We start from the raw sequence: 21,959 nt of genomic DNA, 5'->3' as shown, positions 1-21,959 counted from the left end.
CAGGTGATTCATCCAATCGGATGTGATTGCAGGGCTTAGCCACACCTCACGTGGTTCCTCCTTCCGTGCATAAATTAGCCAGGTGTTTCGGCTGTCACATGTGACCCATCCGGTTGGAGTTTTTAATACTTTATAAAAAGTAATTTTGCATGAGCTCTGTTCATGCTACCAATAACCCATGTTCACCAACACTCTTGAAATAAAGCCAGCTTGAGATTGACACCAAACATTACATATTTTACCCACTCATTCCTTCCTTTATCTAATAAAAAGGTTTGTAAATGCTGATTACACCTTGAACGTTATGCAGATTAATCAAACATATACACAGGAATAAAAGGACCTGAGTAAATCTATGTAAATACGTTTTGCCCTACTGGCACACTTTAAAGATGTTTAAAATAGTGTCCATGCCGTATGCCTTTGTTCATGGAAAGGCATGTCTTCCAGAGGTCAAGAGACTGTCCAGGTGTGATGAGGCCTCTTCCTCCCCAGCTTGGGATGGAGCTGTAAAACTGTCTTCTTTGTTTACCGGATCGCCGATTTACACCCTCAGTTTCGGGGTCTACTTCAAAGCATCTGGCCTTGTGAAGTTTCTTAGTTTTACAGACGTCCCCCTTAAGATAGCAAACCAGATAAGGTTATCAGGATGGTGCCATGCATGCTGGAAGAGGGTGTTCAGGAATGTGATCCATTGACTGTTCTCTCTATGGGAGCCCTGTTATTCGCTACAATATATATATACACACAGGTACAGTAGAACCTGGCTTATATGTTTTGATTGTGTATAATCTTATAAATGCCGATGGCTGGGAATAGAAGAAAAAGCTTTAGAATTCTTTAATTTAATAAAGATTTTTTCTAGGCTCTTATCTTCGCTTCAGAACCTCTAAATTTGAAAGTGAATTTTGCTGGATACATAGATATCAGAACCACACACCTTCCTTGTATCATACTTATCCCACCACTGTGATGAGAATGATCGACCTCTAATTAAAGTGCACCTGCTAGTTTGCTAATTAAAGTGCAACTGTGATTAAATTCGAGTACACCTGTGATTAAGGGTGAGGCAGACAAGTAATCTTGGGTCACTTCCGAGGGAACCTTAAAGAGATTTGATTGCTGTGAGAACTTGATTCACAGCCGATTTAACTCAAAGATGCTGTGTATATATTGGGGTATAGGCAGCCATCATTCCAAACCTGTAACTGAGTGCATATTAACGCAAAGAAACAAAGATATGGTACTGCAAAAACATGAGGTGAGTATCTGGAGAGGGGAACAAACAACCAAGTTTGTTGTAAAAAGGTGTATTAAACAAAATTAATTTTTTATTGTTTCGCCACTGCATTTGTGACGAATAAAAACAAAAGTAAAATTTCTGTTCCATATATCCTTCAGTAATTTTTATATTACATATTATGCCTTTTTTATTATTATTATTATGGCAAATGTTAAACAAATTGCAAAAAAAAAAAAAATCTGTTTTTAGACTTGGCATATGGATAAGACAGAACCTTCAAAGAAGGGATTTTAACTAATTTTAACAAGCCATAGTAAATATACTGCTCTTTCTTGCTACTCTTTTAAAAGAGAAAGTATTCCTTGGTGTAGGCATCGCGGGTAACCATAAATTTTATCTTAGCACTGTTGTGTTTTTATTGATCTATATTGTTGTCTGACCAATTTCGCACTCAGCAGTCTTTCTATGTTGGCACATGTGTCCACCAACAAACTCAATATGTCTTGTGCTCAATAAGATCCTATGGTGTGGGCACACATCACGACACTATACAGCTTTCTATTTCATGTATGTACCAATTTATTTACTGAATTTCATGTCAGACTATTACGTCAATTCGACTTGGCTTAGTAATTGCTTAAGTGGTGAAATATTTGGAAATCTATTTACAGATCTGTAGGATATTATGCAAGTGCATTCTTTATATATCAATAATCAAATTTAATATCACTTCCTGTCACACCAGAGAATTCATGACTCAAAAAAAGCTGTCAGTTATTGAATTAGAAGATGGAAAAAGGCAATTTTTGAACCTGTCACCACAGAATGACATAGTGTCATTCAGTCAGGGCATCACAATGACAATTTCATTTTGGAGGTTTGAAACTTTTTCCATTTCATAAATGGTCTCAGTACAATATTCACAACGTCTCCAACAATGAAATGATTGTATATGGCTAGGATTAATGTGGGTATTCTAGCACATTCAAATCTGTTTTTTTTTTTCATATTTCTTTCAACTGAACAAACATAATTGGTAATTGATTCTTTTGAGCAGAACAAGTATCAGGCATAAGAGAATCCTGTGATTTTCTGAAACATCAGACTCCCTTTGACAGCCACACTGAAAGACTGGCTGACCAAATATCAGCTTTGGGTTCAATGTAATATTAATATGCTCTGTAACAATGTGGCTTTGCTTGTTAAATTCAATAAAATTGCTTTGCCAGTAGCCCAATGGACAGAAATCAAACGACATGTTCAACAGATCAAACATTTTATGCACTGATTGCCAGTCCTCTTTTTATAATGACACTAAAGGCCTGTAATTAAGCCAGTGGGCGGCTATAGAGGTAGCTTGGCTCCTTTACCCTGATTGAAGGTTTGTCATCATTGTACTGCAGTCATCAGGTGGTCTAGTGTCCATGCCATCCTTATTTTCCCTTCTCACATTTCTGTACTATTATCAACCTTGTCACCTTCTTCCAATAGGGCCAGTTGCATCTACAGAGCACAAGGTTACAGCACTGAACAAGTTTACATTCTTGAGCATTCTTGGTGATTTCTGCTGTTAAATTCTAGTTATGGTACATTTTTTTAACTGTGTCATTTATTATTATTTTTTTTTATAAAATATTAAATCAAGCCTTACAGTAGAGTTAAATATTTACATTTACAGCCTTCCACAGAGACACTTACATTTTTATCTCAATGTAAATCTGAGAGCCTTGCTTAATGGTCTAATAGCAGCAACTTGGTGATGGTGGGGTTTGAACCCATGACCTTTTCAATCAATATTCCAACACCTTAACCACTGAGCTACCCCTACCCACGGGGCTTGGTGAAACATAGTAAGTGGGAGCTATAAGAACTGTAATAACCATAGCATGACAGGATGCTGATAAGACTGTAACAGCAAAGTGCTGCTAACTTCTCTTTAAATGCAGCCGGGCGAGATGAAATGGCATTTTTATTTACACTGTATACTGTAACTTTCAATCACTTCTTAAAAATCCTTTACTTCTATCGCAAACTATTTATATTCCTAGTCATATGTTAAAGGTGACTAATCTAGACCTTCTTAAACTGCACTGGCATTTCTAAAAATACTTTTACTGTAATATGCTGTATCCAAAGTAGAAAAATGCACAGTGATGAAACTCAGTCCACATTCCCCACGCGCTGTCATGTGTCCCAACACCATCCACACTCTATCCCCTAATGACCCCAACATCATACCCTCACCATCACGTATTGTCTGTTTACTCTAAATTATTCACACAGTAGCATGAACCATAGCAAACCAAGAGCAAATTATTTTCTTAGTTTGTTAAGAATAGTAACACAATCTGAGAGCAAAAAATAATAATAAAAAAAAGTCTAGAAGCAATGTTGTATGCATGTGAAATCATTACAAATCTGTATCTCGCATGCATCGCAGGAATAAAAGGTCACAGTGATTAACAGGGGAGCATTTACTTTGTCTGGTGTAATATGAGCTGTTTATGGTTACTTGATGGCATATTATTTATAGCAATTTATCAACCTTCTTGTGGGAATACTGTAAACTTTATTCCTGTTACTTTTCTTTTAAATTTAGTCCCCATTACTACTGCCCTCGTTCTCATGCAGCTCTCTAATACATATTTAATCATATCCTGAAAGAGAACAGTTTGTCTCAACGTCCTTTAAAAGTTTTATTATTTTGCTCAAGTTTTAATAAATTTTCAAAGATTTCTAAATATGGCTTATGTATGACTTTACGAAATGTTCTGTCAGAATAGCATATGGTGCTATCTAGTTTAAAAGTCATTACCCTTTCTTTTAATTCTATGGGGGATAATCATCTGATCATAGCAGGTATTAGTATTAGGCAAATATAACCTGAGACAAACAACATATAACTTTATTTTACTGTGCCTTTAACTTGAATGTAAATGTGCTGGTTCACTCTAGGGAAGATTGGCACCTGTCTTGAATGCTTTCCACTTGTTAATAATCTTTTTCATTGTGGAACATTGAACTTCAAATTGTTTAGAAATGGTTTTAGGACGCTTTTAACATTGATGTGCACAACAATTGCTTCTCTAAGACCATTGCTTTTGTCTTTCCCTACTGCCATTGTGTTACACAATTTAAGTTACCTATTGTTATCCACTAGGATTCAATTAATTGTCAAGAATATTACTTGAAAATCCTATAATTATATTTTATAAACTGTTATATTAACCATCTGGCTAGTGTCACATTGCCAAGAACAAACTTTTGGACAACATAATAATACAATAAACTTTAATCTGAAACAATGTCTTAAACATGGCATGTGTACACATTGCTGATCTTGGGTGTCTAAACAGCTAAATAGTCTTAAATTTTTTACTGTTCCTAACCGAAATGAAATTTTCTGCACATTCCCATCCTGCATATGCTGTCTGTTTTTTCAGCCTCCAATCTCAGTTCTATTATGCTGACATGCAAGGGGGTGGAGGTGGGGGGTTAAAGGAATTGGCAAAACCGGCAGGGCACCCGAAGAACTCTGTCAGTGAAAAATGGACTCCACACTGCCTGTGCTGAACTAGCTGCCACTAATGTGTTACACGGGCAAATTGCTGAGGACTCTTTTCCCATTTACATTCTCATAACACAGCTGAATCCTTCCAACGGCTCATTACTGCTGTTTAAAATGAGGAAAAAGGCAGCTTCTCAATCCAATAAACGAGAATTGAGGCTTATTACACAAATGTGCAGCTAGTTGAGAGGCCGTCAGATATATTCCCCTAAGGAGGAGAGGGTTTCAGCACTAATCTAAAACAAAGACACATCATTTCACTTGAGCAGAGGAGAGAGAATAACCCTGGCTGTTGTCTGTAGTGGTGTCTAATTGAATTGAAGGGCTCTTGCACTTTGACACACAATGATAGATAACTCAAAGAACATACTGGTCATAAACTATTTTAGAATCTTTACACAGAGACACAGACCCTCATTAGTCCTTTAGCCACAGCTCCCATGGAATGCACAAAAGGAGGTAGCTTTGTTTGTAGGCATAGTTTTAGATGAATGGTTCTCTGAGGGCCCAGGGATCCTCAAAAGCACAATATCTTCATTTGTATACATACTGATGACATTTTGGTTGGAGTTCGAAATAAGTATGAGAAAACACTTCAGATTTCATTTCCTGATGGTTACACCTAGAAACGGTAAGCAACATGCCACCTTTGGTGACAGACCAACCAATTATTTAGGTGAGCAAAATTGGAAATAATTTTTTTTACAATAAATACACGTAGATAACACATAATATTTATTTGCATGTCTATTTGTTGCATTAAGCTGGAAATCTGACGTTACCAAACTGTTGCATTCCTCAAATGTAAATAATCTAAACGAATAAACGAATAATCAGTTTGGTTTGGTTCTAGTTTCTTTTGGAAACTAGTTTCGGATCATGGTCATACTGTATAATGAAGTTCCCTCCAGTTGGACTGGATGAATTTCTTTGTGATTTGGCAGACAGTATGTTTCTCTAGACTTCGGAATTAATTCTAATTTTACCATTATGAGTTACATCATCAGTAAAGATTAGTAAGCCCATTACAGAAGCAACCATCCAAGTCTTAGCCATGGCCCTACCTCCACTGTGCTTAACTGATGAGTTCATATGTATTAGAAAATAAGCACATCCTCTCCACCTTTCTATGACTTCGGTAGAGTTTAATATTGGTTGCACATCTCTATATTTTTATGCAAATTACAATCTGGCCTTCTAATTCTTACTATGGATAAGTGAATGGTGTGAATCATGGTTCTGCTTTCTGCTTTAACACCTTCTTCTAAAAGTGAATTTTAATAATTACACCCCTGCCCTATGGAGGTTGTTGGTAAGTGTTTGGGTTTTGGGGTTTATCCTCCCAGCTATCACAGTATGATCTATCTATCTATCTATCCTTGACTGCTGCTGTTTTCCTTGGCAACCAGTTCCATGTTTAGTTGGTAGTACTCCAGTGGTTTCTTTTCTTGCTTTCTTTTCTTTTTTTCCCTTCCAGACATTCCAAACTAATGTTCTGGCTATGTTGAATGCTGGTGCATTGACTCAAATTGACTTCAAAATAGTTTGCTTTTATTCCATATAAGGCTGGCGGGTCTTTATGTTGGTTTGTCAAAGAAAACATTCGGTTTAAACAAGCAATCTTACAGAGCACATCTGGCCAAAAAGAAACAGCTGTCGACCACATGCTACAATATTTCTGATCACTTAAAAACAGATGAGTTCAAATAAAAGGTGCCATTTTACAACTTTTTTTTAAACACATTAAATAAAATCTAGAAAAAAAGAAAAAAGGAAACCTTTATACTTACTTAAGCCTTATGCACAATTATAAGCTGATATCTGATCGCAAACCCAAATCGCAAAAACAACAGAGTTGCCCCACTGCCATTCTTATACTTTTGAAGGTGATGTGTGTTAATGGCTAATGTGTTCTTTGGGTGACATTCTATCAGGAATAGAAACCTTTATAGATCCCAAAAAACAGATCAATTTTAATTGTGAGTGTCTGGCCACAATAATGTTTGACAACCCCTTTTTTTTACATGCCTCATGATGACATTGATGATCCAGTAACACTCCGATAATTTCAGCTTTGTGAGCAGTCTGTATTACTGTACAAAAATAGATAAAATCAACATGTACAACAAGTTATATCATATTTGTAAAGCAGTAGGGTAGCTAAAATGTATACTCTTACTAAAGCATGTACTTAGAGCCACTAGCTACAGTAGAAGATTGAATTATCTGTGTGCATTGTATGTGTGTGTGTGTGTGTGTGTGTGTGTGTGTGTGTGTGTGTGTGTACTGTACAGTGGGGCAAAAACGTATTTAGTCAGTTACCAATTGTGCAAGTTCTCCCACTTAAAAAGATGAGAGAGACCTGTAATTTTCATTATAGGTATACCTTAACTATAGTTAAGTAGCTTGGTGTGAAGAAATCAACTGTGGGAGCAATTATTAGAAAATTGAAGACATACAAGACCACTGATAATCTCTCTCGATTGTGGCTTTACGCAAAGTATCATCAGTGGGTTTAAAATGATCACAAGAACTTTAAGCAAAAATCTCAGAACCACACGGGGGGACCTAGTGAAAGACCTGCAGAGAGCTGGGACCAAAGTAACAAAGGCTACCCTCAGTGACACACTGCGCCGCCAGGGACTACTGTGAAGCATGGGGGTGGAAACATCATGCTTTGGGGCTGTTCTTCTGCAAAGGGACCAGGACGACTGATCCGCATAAAGGAAAGAATGAATAGGGTAAAAAACCTCCTTCCATCAGCAAGGGTATGGAAGGTTGAACGTGGTTGGGTCTTTCAGCTTGACAATGATCAGAAACACACCGCCCGGGCAACGAAGGAGTGGCTTCGTAAGAAGCATTTCGAGGTCCTGGAGTGGTCTAGCCAGTCTCCAGATCTCAACCCCATAGAAAATCTTTGGAGGGAGTTGAAACTCAGTGTTGCCCAGCGACAGCCCCAAAACATCACTGCTCTAGAGGAGATCTGCATGAAGAAATGAGCCAAAATACCAGCAACAATGTGTGAAAACCTTGTGAAGACTTACAGAAAATGTTTGACCTCTGTCATGGCCAACAAAGGGTATATAACAAAGTATTGAGATGAAATTTTGTTATTGACCAAACCATAATTTGCAAATAAATTCTTTAAAAATCCTACAATGTGATTTTCTGGATTTTTTTTTTCTTATTTTGTCTCTCATACAGTAGTTGAGGTATAGCTATGATGAAAATTACAGGCCTCTCTCATCTTTTTAAGTGGGAGAACTTGCACAATTAGTGGCTGACGAAATAAATATATATATATATGTTTATTCAGTTCGACCATGATTCACCACATATACAGTACATTCCTGCAGAGTTAAATTATTCTTCGCATATCCCAGCTTTTTTTTGTTGTTGTTGTTAGTAGGCTGGAGTCAGAGCGCAGGGTCAGCCATTATACGGCGCCCCTTGAGCAGACAGGGATGAGGGCCTTGCTCAGGGGCCCAAAGGTGGCAATCTGGTGGAGCTGGGGCTCGACCCGCCAACCTTCTCATCAGTAACTAAAAGCCTTAACACACTAAGCCACCACCAGCACCACTACTGCCCGATATTATAGTAATTACATAAACACTAGTGCATCCCGCCATGCACAAATGAGTCAGTGTACAATGTCCTTGAGCATCACTTAGGAATAAAACTTTAATTAGAAGAACAGATATAGCTGGAAATCTGCATGTGCTTTTTGTTCTGCTTTTACCAAGCTAGATTTACCCAATCATTTGTACCCTGACTGCGCGCACTGAGAGGTGGAATCAGTGGAACATATGGTGTGTTATCATCACCTCGAACAGCCTACATGCACAGGGACAGACACCTGCACTGCTCTCTTTCGTCACTCGACTCTGATCAGCTCCTTTCAGCTTAAAAAGCTGTCTCTTCCTCCTGTTTCACTCTGCTCTCACCTGACTCACTTCAAACTCCAGCTCATACACTGCATATGGACTGAGGAGACTCTTAACTGCTAGATACCAAACTCCGAAACTTTTTAAAGGTTCTTTAATAAAACATCTTCACAGGAATCCTCTTGAAAGCAAAGTAATATTTCATGCTAACAAAGATCTTTAGTAGAAAAAAGAAATCATACACCCAGTAGACCTTTATGTTATATATATATATATATAAAAAAAAAATAGCATTCCAGTTTTAACTTATAATAGTGTACTTGCAGGTCTACATGATCAGGGTTTTATACCAACATTATCCAAAAAAAAAAAGAAAAAAAAAACGTAAGTGATGTAAGGTGTGAAACTAAATGGAGTGTGCTGTTGTCGGCGCGATGTGGCGTAATACAAACAGCATGTTTTTAAGTGTTTTGGTCCTCTCACACCACAGCAGTTTGCTTGCACTTTACATTACTTATTAATGAACAACACATTATTATAGCTATGTTTAATGGTGTGGAATGCGCACAAACATGACAGAAGTCTCTGTTTTCCCTTACATCACATTAGCTTTAAACAGCTTTAAAAGTACTCCGCCCTGAATTCTTTCTCATGGAGGAAAAATTACTGACTGTTACAAAGCAGTGACACTTAAGACTCCTTCCATAAATGTTAGGTTAAAATCTCTTTATAGGTCGTTTTAATATCTTAACAATGATCAATTTTTACAATTACAGACAATTATGCAGAAACAGTAACATATTACAGCAAGACATAAATAGACATAAATAGACACCAGCGATTTTCTGATTTTCCAGAACCCTAAATTAATTAACACCTTTTGATTATTTGAAATCACGAGTTCACTACTGTGGAATATTTATATTCATATACTTATTATTCATCTTCATTATCTGCTTTATCCTACTCAGGACTGAGAGGCTATCTCAGAAACACTGGGCGAGAGTCAGGAATATATCCTGGATGAATGAACCAGTCCAGCACAATGCACACACACATTTCTTATTGTAGGACAATTTCGAGCAGCTACTCGTCAGGTGGATGGAAGAAAACCCTCATTGAACTCATACAGACAAAACCTCATAAGGACATGCAGAGGTGGGTAGAGCAGCCCAAAAATTTACACAAGTAAGAATAATTGTGCTTTAAAATAATATAACTCAAGTAGAAATAAAAAGAAGTCATGCAAAATATTACTCGAGTAAAAGTAAAAAAGTATTCGGTGACAAGACTACTCAAGTACTGAGTAACTGTTTCAATCGTAATATCTGATTCTTTTTTTTTAATTATATAATATATACACTGTAATATATACACACAGTATAGATCTACAACATGGCTGTTTTACCAATCAGCCGCAGTAACAAAAAGCACACCCAAACTGGCAGCATAGCGGGGGAAAAAAAAAAATCAGCCAGCATACCTGGCATCATATACAACGCATGTTTCGCTTTCCGCAGTAAAAAAGCTGTATAGAGTAAATGGTTATAAAAGTAACGAGTGTAGCGGAATGTAGTGGAGTAAGAATAGCCGTTTTTTTTTCACAAATCTACTCAAGTAAAAGGAAAAAGTATGTTGCAGTAAAACTACTCATAAAACTTATTTTTTTCAAAAAGTTACTAAAGTAAACATAACGGAGTAAATGTAACTAGTTACTACCCACCTCTGGGGCCACGGTGCTGCTAGGCAGTGATTCTACCGGCCGCATCACTGCTATTTACAACAAGGGTAATATTATTACCTGTATAGTTAAGAAATTTCAAGAGAACTTTTCATAATTTTTTTAGTCCATCCTAATTGAGGTGTGAATTGTACATGATGTGTACATAATAAGGCTGCAGTAAACATTATGATGACCTTGTGTACCTTTTATAGTACATTGTCTATTTTACTCCAAAAAAATAAGTTTGTAAATGTATTTAATTCTATTTCACTAGGGCTGCATGATGTGATAAAAAAAAAAAAAAGACATGATCACAAATTTTTATTTGCCTAGGCTAACAACAAATAACGGCACAAACAATATCATTTAGAAGATTTTTGCCATTATTTTTTTATCATAAACAATAACTAAATCCTTTTTTTTTGTTGTTGTTGTTGTTGCATATATTACCTCTAATAAACTGCAAGCTTTTGGGATTAAATAATTGCACAGGTCCATATCGCGATTACAATTTCATGTGCTCACCTGTGCAGCACTATCCATTATCAGCCAGTAGACATCCTATGATGGATGGTTGAATGGACAGGGCTAATGACAGATAACAAGTTGTGTACATAATGTATTAAAATGAAAAAGTGTGTATCTACAAAACGACCTCTGTGGTAGATTTTCCTGATAAATGATTGAATGAGTGTAGCCAGAACATACCTAATAAATTAACAACTGCATGTAACTGACATTAGTCTATATTTCCTTCAGGATTCGCACTGAACATTGAATTTCTGCCTGTTGTCTAGTTATCCTAGGAGGCACCTTGATCCTGACCAGGAAAACGTATTTACTGAAAAATAATGAATAAAGAGAGAAATTTTAATAATTACTTTATTTTTTAAATCATAGGTCAATCTGAGTAAACCACTGACCTTCTGTATTTCATAGCTCTGGACAAAGTGAGGACTGCAGCAAAGGCCAAACCCTTAAATACAAAAGAGATAAAAAAAAGTCTTTTTTCTTTCGCACTGTGAGTGAAATGAAAGGTTTAAATTGAGACAGAATTGCTAGTTGCACTGTCTGTAGAACAGTATGTCATGGGTTTTTCCCCATGAATAGCAGTGGAACATTAGTATTTAAAGAATAAACTGACAAAAATGTGTCACACCAGTCAAGCTTTTGCTGTTACTTTTATTTCCCAGTGACACTACTAAAATCAGTATCACATCTCAACTTCATTTGAAAGACATTCTGGGACTCTCTTATTCCTTTTTTGATTTTGTTTTCCGAATTCTTTTTTATTATCCAGGACAACAAGCAGCTCCACGCCATCACAAACAAGCTCTATGTGTCTCACCCCTCCTTGTGCCACAGCCATTTTTCCCTTAAGAATTAATGCAACGTTTGTTCTTGTCACCTGTCTATACTACAAGTCCCACCCTAAGCGCATGACACACAAAACACCATGCAGTCTGTCCTAGTTTTGAAAATACATGCACGCTAACTTTGCATCAATTACAAAGTTCTTGCATCTGATGTTGAATACAAACCAAACGCGCGTGTTCCCAATGGAACGTATTTATGGCCTCGCAGCAACCAGGCAAAACTATCTTTACTCCTGCCTTCTGACAACTGGCATTTGCTTGCCTCTAAATCACTGACATGCGTAGCAGGCGCTTGGAGAAAAGGTTTGTTTTTGAGAGGGCACTGTCACAGCAGGATGGTGATTGGTGAAAGCTTGTTAGACCAAAAAACTGACAGAACAGTGAATGGCAGTGCCAAGCACATTGGCCTTGTGTGTGTGTATTTTTGCACCCCATGCTTTACCTGGCTAGAACAGTGCAACTGTGGCCAGCAAGTGTTTATCCATTTCCAACAGCACCATGATACTAATGACTGATATCATATAAGGCATTTTGTGTGATGCATTCAATTTTTTGAAAAAGTACCTTTTTTTTTTTTAACAACTTACCGCCAACCGTCTTACTGAATCATTAAGGAAATCTCCTAGCACTCCAATATGTTTTATCTTCGTTGAAATAAATGTGGTTTTATTCACAGTGAAATGAGACCCAACAAGGATAAAAGGTTCTGTGCAACTATGCAACGAAGGGGTTGAAGCTAGAGCCAAGGTCATTTTTACTGTGAGGAAAAGAAGAAAATGCAAGGGCAGATCCTAAAGAAACTAGGAAGGAGGTGGAAAGCAAAGCAAAGTCAAGCAAGAAACTGAAACGAGGGCAGGCAAAAGGGAAAGGGAAACTGAGAGTGTTCATGATTGAGAAACTGAGCCAAGCACAGGAAGTTTGATGTTGGAAAAACAAGAACAGACAAGACTATTTTGCCCCCCACATACTGTACTGCATTTATCATGCAAATGTCAGTGTTACAAGATCTCTGACCGGATGTTAGACTTTGACTGATCATTTTGTATCTTAGAAAACATCTCAGGGAAAAAAAAAAAAAAAACGTCTCTGGGCTGGATGCCTGCTAACTTGCAAGATATTTTGCTGTGGTAAGTGCTGAAATATGACTCAGTGTTTAAAAAGTGGGGAAGCAGTCGGTCATGTAGGTTCTGTTGGACGCACTGTTTTAGCAAATATTATTGTGATACTACTCCAGTGCACAACTGTTGGTATTGATTTTATTTGATGAAATTTGCAATTTGTCAGATTACTTCGGTGCAAACTCTGTATAATGGCAATAAAGGTTTCTTCTTCTTGTCAAACTGATTTTTTTTTTCCAATTTGCAAATGGAAGGTATGCTAGGAAAAGTCCTTTTTATTTGATTTCACTTGATTTAAAATGACAAATACCACTTAAATTAAATACTTAAAAAAAAAAATCCATGAATGCAGCCATGACCAGCATTTTGTATAAAAGCATTTTCAGCGCCATGGTTTGCCTGTCATGATCCAATTCCACTCAGCTAGTTTAGAGTCAGATCAGTGGTGCATGCCAGCTCAAAAGGCTCAAGCCAGACTCATTTTCAGATGCTTTTGAGATGAACATGGTGAACCTCCCAAACGCTGTTGTAGAAACTGAATGTGACAGTAAGTTATTAGGAGCACCATGCCAACCTGTGTGCTCTTTGTTTCAGGATCAATGAGATCAGCTAAGCCTCCAGCTCAACCGGAGCGAGAGATTTGTAAGACATCATACGTTCTGATGTAGTAGAATATGATAGACAGGTGGGTTATTTTGCACATTTATTACACCAATTAACTACTTTGGTCTGTAGCCTTGTAGTTTAAAAGCATTGAAGCTGAATTTAATTGAAGTGTGGTTTGCACCTCTTGTTCTGCTGCATGAATAAAAAGACCAAAACAGAAATACAAATGAATCAGTTTTCACTCTGGTTTTGGTAAAAAAAAAAATAAATAAAAAAAAGACAGCTACCTTTTTTTGCATTGTTGGTTGGATACAAGAAATGATTAGTTGATCCAGCATCGCTGACCAAAAAAAAAAATTCTTTGTTAAAAAAGATGACAAAGTGTACATGGCAACAGATGGGCATATGAGTGCATATGGTAAATTTGTCCTAATCAAATGGCTTATGAGTATAGGAACAAGAAAGGAATACCTAATGAACTGTTAACTGAGTGAATATCTCTGAATCTATACATCTAAAAAGAGATGCGTTAGCATAAAACGTGTATCCAGATGATGTTTAATGCATCATTTAACTTTTAAAGGATGCAAGGGAATGTGAACAGATATGCCTGGAAATGGTATCTCTGTTAAATCAAACGTGACAAAGAAAATATGCTATAATACAAACGAAGTTAAATGTATTATCCCATCTCGTTACACATATCTTATATTTAACATTTTGGCAACTGTGATTAAAGAAAAGATCCATCCTGAAATACTTTCGTATTAATCTATATATTTGCAACTTCATTACCATGACTTAGTCTGTAATAAACATCCCAAGTTGTCTATCTTGGTTTAAATACTTTTCATTGACATGTTTTTATCTTTAGTGTACTTTACCTGCTAACTGTACCTAAAGAAAAGTTGCAGTTTTTCTTTGTTTTTTCAGGCTGTACGTACACTCCAACTTCCAAAGTTTTCATGCAAATCCACTAATCTTGTAAATAACCAGCTTAACCAGCCAGGTCAAGTCTCAGGAAAAACTCATCACTATATCATAAAGTTATATTATACATGCTAGACCTTTAAGTCCAACATTTGTTATTTTGCACAGGTTCTTTGCTTCCTTTTTAGATTTCTCATTAACAGCAGTGATGAAAATCATAAGTCAAAGATTACTGAAATATTTTTTCTAAGAGAAGTCAGAATAACTGCAAATACTACAGATATTTCAATATAGACATATTAATTGTGTTTAGGGTGGAAATTGTGTTTAGGGTGATTTTTTTTATATCTATTTGTCCTTTAATATCCCCTGTTAGAGTCTAATGAATGCTAAATAAAATGAACATAGGAGCAGGATAAAGCATCTACTTATTTTATTTCTTTTACACTGGATAGCAATTAGTGCTATTACTGAATAAGGCTATCAACTAAAAGTACTTGTTTTACTTATAATGATATTTTATCAGAAATAATAACGGCTAAAAATTTTGTTAACATCAAAAGGCGGCATGTAGTTTCTATTGCACTGAAACACTGCAAGGAAAGTATAATTAGCTGTCAATAAGAAAACGGTAGCATAAACATCAGAGCCATGAAAAGATGAATCTTTTTGTCTGTCTTTTTATTCTTTATTTCAAAGTATATAAAACTCCTCTGCCAAAATTTCGTATGTACATTCTGAGAGGGAGTAGCTGAAATGAGCCAAGAATTCGATATAAACAAGCTCTAACCACAACAACAAAACCACCCTGATTTTTATGCTTAGACTTCACACTTATGTAGGTCCTTTATTTTAAACAACTGAACTGCAATAACCTTCATTTGTCTTCTCCAGATGGCAGTTTTTCATGAATATTTGTATACTTTATAGAAAACTCAGGTCAAAATGGCAGGTTTCAGATTGCGCCCTTCTCTAACACATTGTGCGTCTCTCATCGTATTACTGCTGATCAATGGCGCAGATCGATGCCATGGAAGACGATGAGGCCTTTTTACCCTTTTACAAACCCGGCCAACCACCCTCATCCACCACAGAAATAGATGTAGCACTAATCCAAGACATAATCTAGAAGTGTTTGGTTTGGGGGCAGGATGAGGAGAAATGATCCTTCCCACAGGACATCATGGTAAGGCGCCAAAAAAGCAATAGCTTAGAGACAAATCTGCAAAACTGTTCAAATTAGTTTCGTGCCAGTATAGAGTACCTGTATCACTGTATAACAATTAGCCATAATATTAAAACTATTGCTAGGTGATTTGAAAAACATTGGTTATCAATTGCAGAATCAGAGCTAGGCCAATCTACATCCATGGGGACCAAAGGCAAATGTCAATGCTGACAGAAAAGTGTACAAGGCATAGCAGACAAAGAGGTTAAGGTTGTTAATCCGACCTTAAAACTCCCAGATCCCAACCTAAACAAGCACCCATTGGAGGCATAAGAAACACAGGTCCTATGCACAAAGACCACACCCCACAAACCACACCACCTGGTGCTAGACACCACAGCACTCCCCAGAGGCCCTGCAGAGCCATGCCCCAAGAGGCCAGGGCCAATACATGTCTCCAAGGACAACAAACATATCACTTCACTTAGTGAGACATTTTAACATTCTAGCTTTTTTCCTGCACAAATAATTTAGTACTTGTCCTTTTATTCCATTTATTAATATGTCCCCTGATGTCTTAAATGTTCCAATCATTAATCAGATGCCATTGTATGCCAAACTTGTATTGGGTTACACCGCTACCATGCATACCTTTTCCTTTTGTTCCACCCTTAGCTTAAACATCACTCAAGTTACATTCTGGCTCCCTTATCTCGTCTGTCTTTCTGTTCATTCATGTGAAAGACCTTAAGGGAGAAACTCGCATATGTTCTCATTACAGTGTCTTTTGGTGCTCAGAGCTCACTCTATTCATCAGCAGCTTCTGTCTGCTTCAATCTTTAAACTTGCTCCACACAGCTGGGTTTAAAAATCTTGTCCAGTTTCACTCACCATCTGGACAATGCTGGCTCTAGTGCAGGGCGCTGGGCAAAAGCAACCTCTTTCCAAAGGACAATCCCAGGAGGAACTTCCGAAACAAGCTTCAGAGCCTGCTTTATTCCACATCCCTACGTCCAGTACATACAAGCTAATGTGCACATCAAGGAATAAATGCCAAAATGACAACTTGTCTTTTTTCCCTCTTTATAGCTTTGAAACAGGTGGCTTATTTAATAAAGTTCAAGTGTTCAATATGCAATATTGTCAGTCCATAACATTGGCTTTCCCTGACCACCCTTTCAGGCTTTTGGCTGTCTGTGATATTTTACTTCCAACAACCAAACATACTAAATGCCGGCTGCTTTAGAGAACTACAGCAGTCACTCCTATGACAAATCTTAGTTTTCCTTGTATTTTGACATTCGATACAAGCTTGTAGTGATCAAAAAGATAGCACTCTTTTCATTTGTCACCAAAAAAACAATGGACATCTACACACATACAATATGAAGGCTAGACAAATCTCTATCAATTAAAGTTTTTTTTTTTTCCTTGACCATCTCTCACTGTACTACAGCAATCGCAAATGTCTGGCAGCCTGGGACAACCCTTCACTTGTTCACATTTACTACATTTCTACAATATTTACTTAATGTTTATGTAAAGTCACAATTTTCAATATCTTAGCCTAATTCCAATAAAAAGATGCCCCATTTACTTCTACATTCCTAATGTAAGCATGGAAAAAAATTACTAGCCAAATTTACAGTAGACAATGGAAAATGTGTTATCACTTTGATTATCAGCTTTACACACAGCAGTCTCTATTCAATTACCAGATGTAAAGTACTGTACGTATGGCATAAAGCTTCATTAATGCTACTTTGCTTTACTCTGTTAAAATTTGATCTTAAAAAAATCTTATTTTATACATATACAGTGGTACTTCGGCAAACGAATGCCGTGCCGTGTGAATGTTTGCTGTAAAAACTTAAATTTTGCAAGAAATTCGACCAAGCTGGTTGCGCGTACTTCCGGTTACGTGTACTTCCCTAGTAAATCATACATTAATTTATTTTTTGTGCATTTTGTAAAAGATTAAGTAAAGACACAGCACTATGGGTCCTAAGAAAGTTAGCAAGGAGTGCAGCAAAAACAAAAGAGAGCCATTTTCAGTTTTGATTGTAAATCAGCAGGTGCCAAGAGGACCCATAAATTAGGGTTAGGTAAGATTTAATGTAATGGGAGTATTATTAACATTTTGGGTGGTTGGAACAGATTGTCTGCATTTACATTACTTTCAATGGAAAAATGTGTTTTGCATCTCAAAATTTTACATTGCTAACTCCAGAATTAATTAAAATTGTATGCCAAGGTACCACTGTGTCATTAGAGTGCATAAGTGCTACTATTTTGGTGATGATGTGATAAATTATTATGCATCACATTACAGAAGCATTACTGCAACTGTAACAACCATTATCTGACTGCAAACTAAATAACTAAGGCTTATGTTTGTTCCAATATGACTTGAAACTACATAGAAACTGGAACAAATTATAACAGAAACAGCCTTAACTGGGTGCTAGTTGGGTCTCAGTTATCTTTAGGCAGATTGATTGCATTTACCACTGTTTCTTAAAGTAGAACATACCCTGATCTTTGCAGAGAGATGACTAAAGCTTGTTTTTAGTCACCTCTTTGCATCTCTTTTAGAGAGATGTTTCCAAAAAGCCTGCATAAAGCAAAGAAATTAATTAATGGGATTTGCGATTACTGGAATTAGGTTAAGAACCCTCCAAAGCATTTATAAATTAAATGTGTTCTAAAAAATCAAGAATAGAGATTTCTTAAACTCTGTATTTACACACACAATGCACAAGATCTCACAGGATTGGGAATACACAGCTATGTGGCCATAAGAAAACCACTACTGAGACTAATCAGGAAAAAAGACTTCGGTTTTCTTAGGCAGCATGAAAATTGGACTTTGGAGTCATGTCATGTCTCCAGGTCATGTTGTCTCATGAGTCCAGACTGACTCTATTCCAGAGCAATGGGCAGGTCAGGGTAAGCGCATGAAGCGAGGCACTCATCATGAATAGTAGCTACTGTACGAGTCTCTGTGTCAAAAAAAATTAAGACAGCCAATAACCTGAATGTACAAAAAGTCGAGGTTATTACATCAATGGAGTTTTTTTTCGCTGATCTCAGGCATACAGTATTCCAGGACTCAAATTGTGAAAGAGTGGTTCTGATCACGAGGAATAAGTTTTATAAATGATTTAAACAATGCTTAATGGATAAAGGGTGTTACGACCTTAGGAACATATCTGTATTTTGTGAGTTGCATGTGCCTTTGTTGGTGCTGGGATGGGGTGTGTCTCTCTCTTAATGTTGAAGGTCCCGCTTACTTCGGCATGCAGGTTCTTTCCTGCAATCAGTTGGTTGCCCATTGACTTTACCCTCGTTAATCCCATCTCCTACTTGACAACTGGTTGAACAGGAGACCCGGAAGCCCGGAAGGACCTTAAGGTCCTTGCGATTACACCGCTGCAGACCGTGCCTTTGCTTCGCCTTTCAAACTTTGATTGTTGTGACCTCTTGCTAATTTATGTGACTATGGTGTAATTTTCCCCATTGATGTTACTTGGTATTTTAAACGACTTTCCGTGTATGACCATTTGCAAACGTTTGACCTGGTTTTGGAATTTAGTCAAAGTAATGGTTTTTCAGAGTATCAATGAAATGTAGAAAAAGAAATCATTGCTATATAACTATTTTTGGATTTAGGCAGTTAGTATCTTGCAATCAACCTCTTATTCATTCACTTACTCACTTATTCATCATGTATACCACTTTACCCTGTATTCAGGGTCGTGGTGGGCCTGGAGCCTATCCCAGGGCATGAGGCAGGGTACACCCTGGACAGGGTGCCAATCCATCGCAGGACACACTCTTTCACACACTTCAGCCAATTTGGGACTGACAATTAGTCTAATCTGCATGTTTTTAGACTGTGGGAGAAAACCCACCAAGCACGGGGAGAACATGCAAACTCCAGAGACGGGAATCGAGTCTGGCCGGGAATCAAAACCGGACCCTGGAGGTGCAAGGCGACAGCGCTAACCACTACACCACCGTACCTCCTGCAATCAACCTACTGTACTTAACATCAAGCAGGCATTTCAGTTAAAAAGGTCACTGTACAAATAATTATTATATAAACTCTACAACGCTTTCTATATATATAATATATAAACATATTGAAAATGAAATATAAAATTATCCTAAAGCCTGTAAGTCTATATAAACCTGTAATGCATCACTCAAAAGGTGTCCTGAAAAGAGGGATTTATCTTCTAACTCTGCTCTAGACATTAAACCAGGAGAGCTGCATTTCAGTTCATGAGCTTATTTCTTTTGCTTACTATTTTCTCATTTTACAAGCCATTTCAAATCTATCTATATAAGTTAAGGTTGGTACAAGACCTTCGCAAGTCCAAAAATGACTATACAGTATATTGAAAATGAAAAACTTTTCAACATGCAATGCTATCCAATGTGATTTCCATGTCATTAAGAATTGGTTTATACTGTATGTAAACCAGGTTAGATTCATGTACTGTACATAAAATTATAAAACCATGTCTAATGCAGTATATCAAAATGTTACATTTATTGTGCTCCATTAAAATGGGTCATACAATGTACACAACAGCTGTCGGCTAATTCACAAACTTGCTCATTACCATACTATGTAGTTCTCAAGCCAGTAACAGCAGTTGTGAAGTGATATGACACTCTGCATGAGGTAATACCATGCTCCAGTATGAAACACTTCTGTACTGTATACTGTACGCTGCTCAAGAGAAGCTCAACAGTGAAGATCAGGTGATGTACTATTTCCCAGTTCCAATGTCAGTGGATTCTATTCTAGTTTGCATGCTTTTTTCCAATTAATTTTATTTTATGCTCAAACTCCCTCACTAATGGCTCATACCGATTAAATTGTATAACATATTGACTTGCTACAAAAAAGACTGCAGTTACAGTACATTACTAAACCAAATAAACAATTAAATCAATAGTCTTATAGTCTTATATATATACTGTACATATATAACTCTGCTTTACTGCTCTATATGATGCAACCTATAATACACTATATACAGTATATACTAGTGCAGCCAGTCTTGTGTGATGGTGTGACAAAATCTGCCTGGAGAGACATTTAGACATACAGATATACAGACAGAACAGAACACACATGTTATTATTATTTGGGTTTTAGAACATACAGGTAAAATGTGTAATGTACTGTAAATGTGTAATGGCCTGTTAAAATGTTTCTACTCAAACCAAGCCTTCACTCTCCACATGTATCTGTAAACCCTTGACACCCATGACCTAGTCGACTAGCCATCACAATTTGTCCCTTGTCCCTAAGGCACTCAAATCCTTATGCTTGCCCATTTTTTTTGCTTCCAAAACATCAATTTCCAGGTACCACTGTAACCAGATAATTGTAGGAGTAGCTACTGTGAAAAAAAAGGCTGAAAGTAGGAAAACCATTGAACGTGAGTCACTAATGCATGTGGGGAGAAAAAAATTGCTTGTGTAGTCCAATCCAATATAAAAGGGATGTTTGTATGTACAATATGTGTGTGTATGTGTGTGTGTGTGAATCTGAATTTATTTGGATTTGACTAAATTTATTGTATTACATTAATGGATCAGTATCTGTAAGAACAGTACTTACAGCTGAAATGACACAAGCCTTCAATTAATCAGCTCCCATGAGCATATGCAATTTAATTATTTTCTAGGGGAAAATCATTACATTGTAAAGTAAACATATTTAATTATTTATTTATTTAATTTCGTTGTTGTTTTTTTTGCAAAACTGCAGCACATTTTTATTAGAAGTTGAAATGCTAATTACCACTTGGTGTATCTAATCTCTTAAAATAAATCGCCTTATCTTATTTATTTGTTTAGTTGTTTTGCATAAGGAGTAATTAGTGTCAGGACTAAGTGCCAAAAGTTAATGAACAGAAGATAAGAAGGTGTTTAATTTGCAAAAAAGAGAAAAAATAGGGGGGGAAAAGTTGTTTTCTCACAAAATATAAATAATTCTGTTTTTTTTACTTAATCACTTACTACTACAGACAAACTGTGATTAAAAAGAGTGCTCTATCTATCTATCTATCTATCTATCTATCTATCTATCTATCTATCTATCTATCTATCTATCCATCTATCTATCTAGACATTTGCAGAAAATCTTCCTGTTAAAAATCATCACATTGAGGCACTTTGGATTCAGACGATGTTAATTGATTTTGAAAAGCAAACGTGAGGGAAATTGCAGTGTAAAAGGATGATAAAAGTCTGCATTTTGACAGCTGATTTCAGTGAGTCCTAGCTTTGAGTGATGGCCGGTGCTCCAGCTCTTTCTCTC

At 36.8% G+C, this 21,959-nt stretch overlaps 1 protein-coding gene across 2 annotated transcripts in view; it reads right to left on the bottom strand.

The window, feature by feature from the left end:
- opcml (opioid binding protein/cell adhesion molecule-like) overlaps window positions 1-21,959 on the bottom strand; it is a 263,049-nt gene that overhangs the window by 58,068 nt on the left and 183,022 nt on the right. The window lies entirely within an intron of this gene.

This window comes from Clarias gariepinus, chromosome 17, assembly GCF_024256425.1.
Source record: "Clarias gariepinus isolate MV-2021 ecotype Netherlands chromosome 17, CGAR_prim_01v2, whole genome shotgun sequence".
NCBI classification, from domain to species: Eukaryota; Metazoa; Chordata; class Actinopteri; order Siluriformes; family Clariidae; genus Clarias; species Clarias gariepinus.
The sequence above is the reverse complement of the archived record's forward strand: the minus strand, read 5'-3'. Positions and strand labels throughout refer to the sequence as shown.